Genomic DNA, 13899 nt, shown 5'->3' on the forward strand with positions numbered 1-13899 from the left:
CTCATCAGGGCCCTGTACAGCTGCAGAAGAACCTCTTTGCTTCCATACTCAATCCCTCTTGTTATGAAGGCCAGCATGCTATTAGCTTTCTTCACTACCTGCTGTTCCTGCATGCTTACCTTCATTGACTGGTGTACAAGAACACCCAGATCTCTTTGTACTGCCCCTTTACCTAACTTGACTCCATTTAGGTAATAATCTGCCTTCCTGTTCTTGCCACCAAAGTGGATAACCATACATTTATCCACATTAAACTGCATCTGCCATGCATCTGTCCACTCACCTAACCTGTACAGGTCACCCTGTAATCTAACATCCTCCTCACATTTCACCTTGCCGCCCAGCTTTGTATCATCAGCAAATTTGCTAATGTTATTACTAATACCATCTTCTAAATCATTAATATATATTGTAAAAAGCTGCGGTCCCAGCACTGATCCCTGTGGTACCCCACTGGTCCACTGCCTGCCATTCCGAAATGGAGCTATTTATCACTACTCTTTGTTTCCTGTCAGCCAACCAACTTTCAATCCAAGTTAGTACTTTGCCCCCAATACCATGCGCCCTAATTTTGCTCACTAACCTCCTATGTGGGACTTTATCAAAAGCTTTCTGAAAGTCCAGGTACACTACATCTACTGGATCTCCCTTGTCCATCTTCAGAGTTACATCCTCAAAAAATTCCAGAAGATTAATCAAGAATGATTTCCCCTTCATAAATCTATGCTGACTCTGACCTGTCCTGTTACTACTGCCTCCAGTGTTGTAATTTCATCCTTTATAATAGACTCCAGCATCTTTCCCACCACGGAGGTCAGACTAACTGGTCTATAATTTCCTGCTTTCTCTCTCCCATCTTTCTTAAAAAGTGGTACAACATTAGCCACCCTCCAATCCGCAGGAACTGATCCCGAATCTATCGAACTCTGGAAAATAATCACCAATGCATCCACGATTTCTCGAGCCACCTCCTTCAGTACCCTGGAATGTACAATCAAATTTGACTGAAACTGAAGAGACAGCAGCTAATCTTTCAATTAGGCATTTTGGAACCTTCAAGACTCAGTATTGAGATCAACAATATCTGGTTATGATAATTGCTCCTGCTCGTTTTGAATAGTAGATATTGATTATGGTTTCTCTGCCATTTATTACTACTCTAGGGTCGTCATCTGTTGCTTCATTGTCCTTTTACCACCAGTTTTTTCCATTTAATTACTCTCCTCAAATAAATTAGACTTGCCCCACTGTTCTTTCTTCCTCCTCCCTTTTGAGTTCTGCACATGCTGAGCTTTCTAATTTTTTTCATTCTGATCAGTAGTCGTTGGTCTGAAACATTAATTTTCCTTCTCTGTTCACAGATGCTGCTTGAATAATTCCGACAATTTGTGTTCATTTCTGAATTTTCTCTGAAGTATTATTCTGTATAATCTCTAGTCCAATATTTCAGGACACTGGGGACTAATGTTATTTGGCTACCTTTTTTGAGAGTCATGCACTTGCTCCAAGGAGCAAATTCATTGTCTCTATTACAAACAAAATTTACAAACAGTAAATGTTAAAATTGAGAAGATGGTGTGGTGTGTGAAGATTGTTATAATATCTTAAGTCATTTGATTGGCATTTCACTGTACATCTTTTAAACCCTTTTGGGTTATAGTTGCCTTACACTGAAGTATATATATTCTCTGTACAATGCATTACTGGTTTGGGGATATGACTGAAAATCCTGTACCGTTGATAAGAGTAATGAGTTTAGTTCATTTAAAGTTAAAAGGATAATTCAGCACCTGTAAATTGAAAGCCAGATACATACTCAATGTTTGAGCAAATGAATATAGAATGAAAAGAATACCAAAGTAAAATATTGCTGATGCTGGAAATTTAAGCAATGCAATGCAGGAAATACTATAGTCTGGCAGCATCTGTCAAGGATGAAATAAAGTTCATGTGTCAGATCTGTGACCTTTCATTGGAATGTTTATGAAAAAAAGTGCTGTTTATTTAAAAGATAAGTATTTTTAACTGAGTTGAGAGAACTATCACAAGATGCTGCTGTTTTTGTGCATGATTATTTCACAACTGTCTTCACTCGCTCAGGACAAGCTAATTCTACACATCATTCTGCTATTGCAATATCATTTCCTGAGTGCTTTCCTTTCATCTTTCCTACATTTTGAAATTGGATTTCCTGACATGTAAAGTTGTAGACCAAAAAGAGATCACTTTGAGTAATTCAATTTCCAAATGAAACAGCGTCTTTACCATGCTCCAGGTTTAATAGATCCCAAGTGTTTCTAGAGAGCAATATGGGTAAAATAATCTGGGGAATTCATACAGCAAGTTCCTCTTTTAAGAGATTTATTTAAACACCTTTGAATAAGAGCACATATTACTGTATGTATTTGTCATCAAATGTAAAGGTGGAGACCGTATAATGAATATAGTATGCTATGTGCAGTTAACACCAGTCTGTTCAAAAACATGTCACACAACGGCACCACCTAGAATGTAATTAAGGTATTTCATTATTATAGATGTTTGTAATTTTGAGATCTTTTGAAAAAGTTGAGGAATTGTTTTTTAACAACAACCTCTACAGGCAGAATGCCAAAATGGGAGGGTAGTGATTGTAGTGTGTGATCTGTGTGACAAATTCTGTGCTTAAAACAGGACTGTATGTACATCCCTGGAGTGAAGTGGAATTCACTAGTGTAGTCTGTCCAAATTGGGAATCTCACTTTAGGAAGGATATGACTGTCTTACGAGAGTAGTTCCTGTAATACGAACAAATTGGAGAAGCTGAGGTTGTTCTCCTTGGAGAAGTTTGAGAATAGAGCTATTGGATGTATTCAAGATCTTAAGAGATCCAGACAAACTAAATAGAGATAAACCTTTCCATTGGTAGAAGGATAGGGATTCAGAGGACAGGGATCTTCGGTGATTGCCAAAAGAAACAACAAATGAGGAAAAAGCTTTTGAAGTAGCAAGTGGTTAGATTATGCAGGATGCAGATTCGATCCTGACTTGCACAAAAAAAATGGACATGCACCTGAAGAGAGAACTTGCAAAGCTGGGATGTGAAACTCCCTGTACTACTCTTGCAGAGAGCTGCCATGGACACTGGGCCAAAGGCATTCTGAGTTGTAATCATATTTAATACAACTGAACCACTTTTGATTGATTGTGTTACTTGGTCAGTTTGGCCCTGCTGGTATTAGATTACCAGCATGAATAAAATCTTACAGAATTCAGCTTGCGTTCAGAACTGAAAAGAAATCGACATCATAGAACCATTCTAAGTGTAAATTAATTTCTGGAACAAAAACGCATTATGTTTATGTTTGTATTTGCACATTTTTTTTTTGGATAAAACAAACTTAACTTTATATTTTTAAATATGAAAAGGCCGAAGTAACTGGATGAATATTTTTGTAAAAATCTGTTCATTAGCTTTATGCTTGAGATTATCTTTTAAATAATTAAATTGAAGTACTTCATTCATTTTAAACTGAAAACTTAGGGTAAATTGTCCCAACAATTGATCCAGACTTCTCATGGATCAAGTACACATTGAACCCTTGTGCCTTTAACTTCAGGCAGTAAAACCATCATTTATTGGTAAAGTCTACTTCACTTATAAACAACCTTGCTGGAACTGGGTGCCTGACTACTTTTACATCCCACACCCCACTCCCCATATCAAAACGTGTTGTACTAGTAAAAATGGTTCTGTAAGTTAATTAAGAAATCACAGCTTGTGGTTAAATTGTGACTTTTGTACAAGTAAAATAATACTTAGAACTTTGATCAGACTTGAATTCATGAATGCTATACCATTTGAACATTTAAGTGATCATTCTTTTTACTGAGCTAATTTGGGATTCCAGATTATCACCCTGAAGAACTGGACCAATATTGGTTGTTTAAAAATGTGTCCATGCCTAGAACAACATTTGCCTCAAATAAAAGATGCTGAATTTCACACCAGTGCAATTTGGGGAATACTTGAAGTCTGTCTTAGACACGGATCTGTATTGTATTTTGCATGTGTATAAGCACCTCTGTCACTGAACACTGATCATATGTACAATGGCAGCTCATCACAGCATCCCATTTTTTGGTCCAAGATAACTATTAATTCGACAGTTAGAAAATGGGTATTTTCCTCATGCTTCTTCAAATCTTGGCTTTGAGAAAGATTGAGAACTGTTAATTTCCTGAGACAAGTGCCTCTGCCAATGGTTGACTTTGAAATAGGGGTATCTAAATGTCTGATTTATCTTGCTTGAGTCGACATCTTCATAACATGGTATTTTGAGCAAAGATGCCATCTGCCCATCTCTAGAGATGTCTGAACACAGTGTAACGTATTGATGCACTAACTTCAGTATGTTAATATAATTCCAAGTTTTACTTTGTTTTCTATAATTATACTCATTACTTATAGGTGGAATACTAAGTACAGCTACTGTATGGAATTACAGTACTTAAAATATTAGCTAGTTAATTATGGTAAGTGTAGTTACCTATTGCTGTCTTGATTTATGTACAAAGTTAAACATCTCACAACACCAGGTTATAGTCCAACAGGTTTATTTTGGAAGTACTAGCTTTCAGAGCGATGCTCTTCCTTCAATAATTAGTTACTTGATGAAGGATCAGCGCTCGAAAGCTAGTACTTCAGAGTAAACCTGTTGGACTATAACCTAGTGTTGTGTAATTTTTAACTTTGTCCACCTCAGTCCAACACCAGCACCTCCATGTCTTGATTTATGTAGATTGGCTTCCTTATCAATTTGCGTACCTACTGTTTTGCGGTAGCAGTCTTGTGTTTACTTGTTAAACACATTGTACATTCTGATTGCTATTCATTCTCTTTGCATTTTATTCCTTAAAACTCTTGTCCTTTTCTGAAATATCTTTTGATGTCTTTGCCATTTTAGGTTTTTAAGCCTTGTTAAGATTGCTGGTAGTCCTGCTTTTGAATTTCTGACAAAGAAGGCATGACCAAAAATTTAAGCCTGTCACTGGTGAGCACTTTGTATTGTTCTACAGAGTTATGTGAGGGTTATCTACAAGTGAAAATATGTTCTACAGTTAATTTGTATGAGTAATTTTACTTTGGCAGTTCATTTCAACTGTTGTGTTGAAGTGACTATGAATGTTTTATTTTACGATGGTCTGTGAAGTGCCTTAAAGATTCAGCTTATAAGCATCTCAAAATTTAACCATATTATAGAAATTTGAACAAAAGTGTCACGTGCAATGTAGTTGAATCATCTGTTACAATTTCTGAGTATTTAGGATTATGTAAAATTTGTGTTTCTATAGTAAAAAGAAAGGTCCTGCGGATGCTGGAGAAACACTGCATGTCTGGCAGCATCTGTGGGGGAGAGAAATAGTTAATACTTTGAGTTCAATATGACTTAAAAAGTCATAGAAATGTACAGCATGGAAATAGACCCTTCGGTCCAACCCATCCATGCCAACCAGATATCCCAACCCAATCTAGTCCCTCTGCCAGCACCTGGCCCATATCCCTCCAAACCCTTCCTATTCATATACTCATCCAGATGCCTTTTAAATGTTGCAATTGTACTAGCCTCCACCACTTCCTCTGGCAGCTCGTTCCATACTCGTACCACCCTCTGTATGAAAAAGTTCTAAAGATTGTATTTATAATAGTGCCTATAACAAACTGACACAGCATGCTTCGCTGCCAGTCATTTTAGGTACAGCAAGAGCCCATTATTGCTGGGAGATGCACAAGTCTATGTTTAATCTGCTCTTTACTTTGACCCCAAGAGGCCTGTTTTTGAACCTTTGGAGGAAGAGTGCAAGACAAGAATTTGAGTATTCTATGGCTGTGAGCATCATATGTTTCTTGAGGGTGTTATGTAGAGATAAATCTTGATGAGGATGATGTGAAAACTCTTGTATATGCGGTCCAAGGATCTTTTACATTCACGTGAGGGCAGGTAAAGTTTATGGTTTGATATTTAATGCAAACTGTAGCACTACAGTATTAGCTTAGATCATATACTCTTCAAGTGGGCAACCCATAATTGAGGGGACCTGAATCTGCAATTTTCTAGTTCAGAGGCAAGTATGATACCACTGCAACAAGGTTGCCATCACACCAAATGTTATTTTGATGTAACTGTGCTCCTGAAGAGTAAGTAACAAGTGTCTTAAGTTTGTTTGTATGTATGTTCATAAACACCACTGTCTTATGTTCTTGGGATGCCTGCAGTCCTGGAATGTCTACCTTCATTGTTGTTAAATATTTGTACTTCTATTATAGTCTCAAATTGCATTTGATGTGTCTTAAAATGACAAATGAACTCTCATTCTTGACCAGTTGCAACCTTTGACATAATTGATCACACCAGCACCTTCAATGATTTTCTTGTATCTTTTTATATTTTCTAATTAACCCATTTAGAGATGTTATTACACACGTCTGGAGCAGGTAGTTTTGGACAAGGGCCTCTTAGCTCAGAGGCAGGAAGTTGCCAAAGGATCGATTCTTGATCCTCTTTTATTTCTCAATCAGATAAACTCCCTCAGCATCAAGATCAGCACGTATAGTGACAACATCTGGCTTTACCCCATGACACTTCTACCTCACTTTTTAATTTGGTACACTCCTGTTTGATGTGCAGTACAGAGGAAGCAAATAATTACTCAGGTTAGATATTGGATAAGCAAAAGCCTTTTGTTTACAGTCTTTGCTATGAAATCTGATCTCTAGCCATTCTTCTTCCTGCCAGTTGTTTGGTCAAACCAGATAGTTTTCATTGTTGTATTTGACACCAAAAAAACTACTAATTTCTGTAACTTCACTCAATTCTAAAGCAAAGCAAAATACTGTCAAGGTTCAAAATCTGACATTTGAAACATAGTGCTGGAGAAATTCCGCACTGTGGGGATGGAGAATTAACGTTGAGTCCAGTATGACTTTGGAACTGAAAAGAGGTGGAAAAGTGATGGATTTTATAAGTAAAGGTTGTCAGAAGGGAAGGGCAGAAGAAAGTTAATAGGTGTTATTGGCAGAAAATCTGCTGAAAATCAAATGAACATCTGTTAACTGATCAGTATTATTTTAATGTTCATGACAAACCCACTGACTGTCTCAACTACTTCAGCTACAGTTCCTCTCAGGATTCTGTTGCATTCTCCCAGCTTCTCCGTCTTTGTCACATCTGTACTAGTGATGCTATCGTCTACAATATGCTTCCAATATCCTCCTTTTTCCTCATTGTGATAGATAGGGCCCTCAACTGGGCCCATTTCCAGCACTTCTACCCTCTGCCCTTCCCCTCATTCCATGAATCTTGATAAAGTTCCTTCGTTCTAACTTTCCACCTCACTCACCTCCGTGACCAAAACAACATCATCTGCCACTTCTGACATGATGTCACCACCAAACACATCGTTCCACCCCTCTCATGCAATACATTTCTCTATCACACTAAGTGCCTCATGCTCCTGCCTTGGCACATTCTCAAGCAATCATGCAAAGTGTAACAGTTCTTTTTAAAACCACCTTCCCTCTCCACTGTCTGGAGTCTCATAATACTCCTATGTGAAGCAGCAATTGCATTTCTCTCAATCTAGACCACTGCATTTGGAAATTCACTTAGTCTGCAAGTTTGATCTTGACCACCCCATTGCTTGTCATTATAATACTTCATCTTGCCCATGTGTTCAAATTTCTGCCATAGGCTTGTTGAATTATTCCAGGGAAAGCCCTATACAAGTGGAGAAACAGCATCTCATTTTCCATTTCTGTACTTTACAGCGTCTGGACTCAACACTGACCAACAACTTCAGACCATGAACTCTGTCCTCCAAAAAAAATGGAGATCAGAAGTAAAATCAGCAATTGCTGGAATGGTCCTGAAATGTTAACTCCGCTTTCCCTCCACAAATGCTGTCAGACCTTCTGAGATTTTCCAGCAATGATGATGGGTTGGCTGGGGGAAAGAAATGAGCAAATAGGTGGAGACAAAGCTGAGAGAGAAAAAAATTAAGCAGATAAAGGGTTAGTTGATTGGAAGCCAGGGAAGAAGACAGGTGGGTGATAATGAGCACTCCTGAGTAGTTGAAAATGGATTGTGCAGAAAGCAACCAATGTCATGACAGGACCTGGGGTATAGAAGGTAGTTAAAAGATATGGAAGGAGGTGTTCATGCTTTAAAATTGTTAAGCTCTATGTTGAGTCCGAAGGGTATAATGTTCCCACACAGCTGATAAGGTGCTGTTCCTCCAGCAAGCTCACAACCTCCATTATGACTTATCTAATTTTTCTGGCTTACTATTAACAAGCTTTTTGTCTACACCTTTTTTCTCTTCCTCTCTGGGCTGCTGTCCGTTCTGAAGAAAGTTCACTGGACTCAAAACGTTAACTGTTTCTCTCCACAAATGCTGCTGGGTTTGTTTCTGTTTTTGTTAGTTTCCGTTCTCCAGTGTCAGCAGTTCTTTGACTTATTTTTCCATTTTGTTTCACTGGCTTAAACACCACTTCCCCAACCCCCATCTGCTTCTCTATCAGCAGAGCTGACCTAATTCTGCCATTAATACCAACTCTGGATCTACAATTTACCACACCTTTCCCTTTTGTTCAGTGACACCTGTGATCTGTAATCTCCCTCACCCTCTAATGTTCTCTTCTGTTCCATTTGCTCCTCCTCACCTTTTTCTACACTATAACACCCATCACCTATCCACATCTCTTCAGTTCTGAAGAAGAGCCACATTGGTTTGAAAACATTGGCTCTGTTTCTGTCTCAATGAATGCTACCAGACTTGCTGCAATTCTGAAGAACTTGGTTTTTATATCACCCACCTGCATCTCTACTTCAGTTAATCTGCTGAAACCTAAACTCAAACCTTTGTTATCTTGAGTGTTCTAATCCAGTAGTCTCAAACTGAGATCCCAGCTTCTACCTTCCAGAAACATGAAGTCATTGCAATTTCCATTCTGTATGATCACCGGTCATTTGTGTAACTGCCCTAGATTGACTTTCTGGCAAGAATCTTAATGTGGTTACCTGTTTTCAAGTCAATCCATGCGCCCCCCCACCTTCCACCCCCACCCCCATTGTGACATCTTCCAGGCCTCCACTGTTAGCGCGTTACTCCAATTCTGACAAATCCCTAATCTTAATTATTCTATTGTTGATGGCTTTTTTTTTCATTTCCCCAGGCCTTCAACTCTGGAATGCCCCCATCACCAACATCTCTTGTCTGCTCTTCAAAATATCACTTTGACCAAGCTTTTGGTAATTCATACGAATATTGCCTTCTGTGGCTTGATTTCAATGCTTTTCAATAACCCTCCTGAAACACCTTGGAACATTTTACAGAAAAGCCAAAAAAATTGTGGATGCTGGAAATCTGAAACAAAAATCTCTACAGATGCTGCCAGACCTGCTGAGATTTTCTAGTAATTTGATTTTTGTTTGGGACATTTTCTTATGTTCCAAGTGCTTTAGAATTACAAGTTGTTGTGATAAGTTCATAGATTCAGTTATAATAAAGAAGGAAATCATTTTGACATGGAGTCTATTCCTGTGCTCAATGGTGCAATACAGTCTGTCCCATTTCTCCCTTTCCCTGTAGCCGTAAAAGTTTATTCTTGTTATTGTAAAACATCCCAAAGGCGAAAATATTTTCATTATGGTTTTACCTTGTGAGAGTACAATATTCCCTGCTATCTCATTTATGTTGTGTGATATGCATTGGAAAGCTTTTTAAGAGTCCTATAGTATGGAATCAGACCCTTCCATCCAACTCTTCAATACCGACCAAGTATCTGAAACTGAGCTAGTCTTGTTTGGCAACATTTGCTCTATATCCCTCTAAATCTTATAAAAACCAAAAGAACTGCAGGATGCAGTAAATCAGAGACAAAAATAGAAATTGGTGGAAAGGCTCAGCAGATCTAGCAGCATCTGTGGAGTGAAATCTGAGTTAACATTTCAGGCCAAGTGACCCAGTCTCTGAAGTCCCTCTAAACCTTTCCTATTCATGTGTCCATCCAAATAGCTTTTAAGTGTTGTAATTGCACCTGCCTCTTCAATTGCTCATTCCATACACGCACTATCATCTATTGAAAAAGCTATCCCTCGGGTCCCTTTCAAATCTAACCCCTCTCAGCTTAAACCTATGCCCTCTAGTTTTGGATTCCCCTACCCTGGGAAAAACTATCATATCTTTGCTCCCCATGATTTTATAAGGTCTCTTCTCAGCCTCTGACACTCCAGGGGGGGAAAAAGTCTGTCTATCCAGCCTCTCCCTGTAACTCAAACCCTCCAATCCCTGCAACATCCTTGTAAATTTCTTCTGCAATATTCTAAAAGTGGCCTCATCAATGTCCTGCACAGCCACAACATAACATCCAAATGGTAATTCAGGCATTATGATAGAAAAAAGCCAGCTTGAAAGTACAGATCAATGTATACATTATTAGATCATACAGGAGCAATAATTTGTTGCTTTTCTAAAATTTTCAATTTTGGTCCAGTAGATTTTTTGCCTTTGCAATTTGTTTCCTAAATAAATGCTTTCAGCTCTGTTCTTGTTACTTAGCAAGGCTGTATTCTACATGCACCTCCTGAAAGAAGCTTTAACAACTACAGTACAGCATAATGTTCCTGGTATCAGTGTTGAAAGGAGCTTGAGGGAAATATGTTCAATACAATAAGCTTGAAAGCATGCCAGAAAGTTATGTGCTATGTAAATACCAGTTAACACTGGTACGTGGCTCAGGTAAAATGAGGATGAGCTGCATGTCCTTTTCAAAAAAGAAGCATCTCAAGTGCTGTATGTGGTCCTTGCCAGTGTTAGCATGGACTTGCATACTAACATACCTTGCACAACACACTTATTATCAAACATACTTTGTGATGCACATTGCCAAGTAAGTTTGCAACGCTCACTACTTAATATCTCTCATTTTTTCCCCTTCATACTTGGATTGTACTTGGCGTAGACACTTCTTTTAAATCTCTATTTCTTGCAGAAGAAAGCAACTCAAAATAGGTACTGGAGGTGAGAAAGCTTTCATTACTGGTATGGTCACATTGAGCAAGATTCACAAGTTTCATAACTATGCTGTCCATTCTGATCGTTTTGACCACTAACCCCATCTCACTGACTCAAATACCTAATGACACACCAATCAATTCATAATTTGTAACATTTCAATTCTTTTCTGGAAATGGTCCAATAAATTTACACTGCAACATTCATGAGTTGTTTTGAAATGGGAAAAGTAGGCAGGTGAGTCTCATTTTCAGTTCAAAGTTGGTATTCTTTGTGTCTTTCTTTCATACCGTGCTCTAACGCTCTCTTAACTATTGTTTACCTAAAGTGCTAATGCTCAATGAATCATGATTGCCTAATTACCTTAACATTTTTTCTATCTTTGCAGAAATTTCTTATGGTCCAGTAGATAGGTCAACCTGGAATCCCTCACTAAGCATCAATTACACAAATTATCCTATCACTGCACTTCACCTATCCACTCACCAGTTTAAAGACACCCTGGAGAATTTAAAGAGTCAGCTATAGGACATCAGAAGATGACATGCACAGCACAGCTTGACAGGAACAGTGTCTGGCTGCAAAAGCTGCTGGAAAGCCTTTAATGGAGGATGAAATCATTTCTCATATGCTGAGTCTGTCTTTTTTTAAGAGAATGCATTTTCAATGTGAGGATTTTTGGTGTCATTTAGGGAATTTGACCAGAAACTTCCAAATACTTCCAACTCAAGTTGCACTAGACGAATCCTCACATTCAGCCTTGAAACCTGACAGCTCCAAACCTCCTGCAGTGTTATATCCCATCAGAGCTCTGCTCGATAGGTCTGTGGTCACAGTCAGGTTTGCACCTTGATCAGAATAATGGATGACTTGCCAAAATGAAGCTGAATAGTGGGGGACTCAATTAAACTGTTGCCATAGGGTCTGCTTGCATTCAGATAAAAGGAAACATGGTAGCAAGACCAAAGATATTTGACCTTTGTGCTGTGTTTCAGAAAGCTATTACTGCCTCAATGTGTCCTACCTCAGTCTATTTAACTGGCCAAGAGACAGAAAGTAGAATGGTAAAAGAAAGCTAAACTTTAGAGCAAATAGGATTTCCTGATGCAATGTTGGAATTTGGCTTTTTTTAAGATTAAGGCTAGAGTCACTAGATTTGAAATAATAACCTTTTTGGTAACTGGGCATTATTTTCCCATTTCTCCCACTGCATACAAACTATGACAATAAACTTGCCTTAAAATTTTAATGAAAAGCATTTACTTGTAAATGCTGTAACTTTTAAATTCGTATTTGCAGTCCAAAACAATATTCAAACATTATTTCTGATAATTATCAAATTTGCACTGACAATTGATTAAAAGAAATATGTAATAGTACAGCAGTACCACTGACTGCTCTAGTCTGACTAGGGCACGTATGTCTTAGCCACACTCTAATGTGAGGGGACATTTTAAATTGATTTTAGTACTGACTTTTTTCAGTTTTTGAGACAGTTGTACTTGCAAATAAGATAATTGGTTTGACATCCCACCTAAAATTTCACCTACTTATAATTTAAAGTTCATGTTAGCAAATAAAAATTAATGCAAAATGTATGTAAAAACATGCAATATGTTGTGCTCAAAAATGGCAATTTATTCAGCATAAGTATTTGAGTACAAGTGTTTTTTGTACGGTGTGTGAGTAAACTGATTTAAAATCACTGAATTACTTTTTAAGAACAATACTAAATAATCTTGTTATTTATTACATTTAGTGCTGTGGTCAGTTTTTACAGAACTATTTTGGCACCCAAGTTTGATAGCAAATGAATACATTTTTCATATTTAAAATACTTGAAATATGTCTACTATTCTAGTGCCTTACTGGCTAATGGAATGAGCTTAACTTGAAGATTCTGCTCAAGCACAATTAGCAGAAACTTGGCATGGTCAATATTTTATTTTGGGTGTGTAACCAGTTTTGTGGGCAGGGTTGTGATTACTAAACATATTAAAGTAAGTTTGCACATATGCAAAATACCTTTTGTTGAAATAGGTTTCAATAACATTTTTAGCTACAATTTTTAATGCAGATCTTTGTACTCTTCTTGAAACCATATGCAGCTGTTTTTAATGGAAACGCATTTTTTTTCAATTATGCTTGCTTTGTACAGTTTTGGTCAGACGCATACAGGTACTGATGTCAGCCTTTGTAAGGTATATAAAAAACATTAGTGATCAACATTATTTTGTAATGGTTAAGCATTCACTTCTATTTATCTTCTTTGTGCATCTTTAAACATGCAACAAACTCAATCATAATATAGATTTTTGCAGTGTTGTATGTCTCATGTCTGCATTTTGTGAAATCCACTGCTGAAAATGTACTGACAAATTTAAATTTGTATTTGTGCTATTTATTATAGAAATCAAATATTTTTTACAACATGTTAGGATTCTTTCTAACCTATTTATATAAATTATTAAAATTTTGAAAACAGTTGGTGTGAATTTTTGAGCTCCAAGTGAGGAATGTTCGTGTAGACAAAGCTGAAAATGTGTTGCTGGAAAAGCGCAGCAGGTTAGGCAGCATCCAAGGAACAGGAGAATCGACGTTTTGGGCATAAGCCCTTCTTCAGGAATGAGGAAAGTGTAGACAAAGAATACTTTTCATTTCAAAGTGCAAGGAAACAAAGAAAATTCCATGAACCCTATATGTGTGTCAAGTATCTTCAATTGAAGTTTGTGCAGCACTTGCTTTACGTTAATTAATCATTGTATCCCCTTGAACATCAATATATACAGTAACATTTACCACACTATCCCATTAAAGCAATTTTTGTTGATGTCTGGAAAGACA

General features: G+C 37.5%; 1 long non-coding RNA gene across 1 annotated transcript; it reads left to right on the forward strand.

The window, feature by feature from the left end:
* The first annotated feature begins 4710 nt into the window (after positions 1-4710).
* LOC122548791 lies at positions 4711-13537 on the forward strand. The gene is made up of 2 exons (XR_006311337.1): positions 4711-5033; positions 11444-13537. It is a non-coding gene; the product is annotated as an uncharacterized LOC122548791 (long non-coding RNA).
* Positions 13538-13899: the final 362 nt, after the last annotated feature.

The sequence above is a fragment of the Chiloscyllium plagiosum genome, chromosome 1 (genome assembly GCF_004010195.1).
Source record: "Chiloscyllium plagiosum isolate BGI_BamShark_2017 chromosome 1, ASM401019v2, whole genome shotgun sequence".
Lineage (NCBI taxonomy): Eukaryota > Metazoa > Chordata > Chondrichthyes > Orectolobiformes > Hemiscylliidae > Chiloscyllium > Chiloscyllium plagiosum.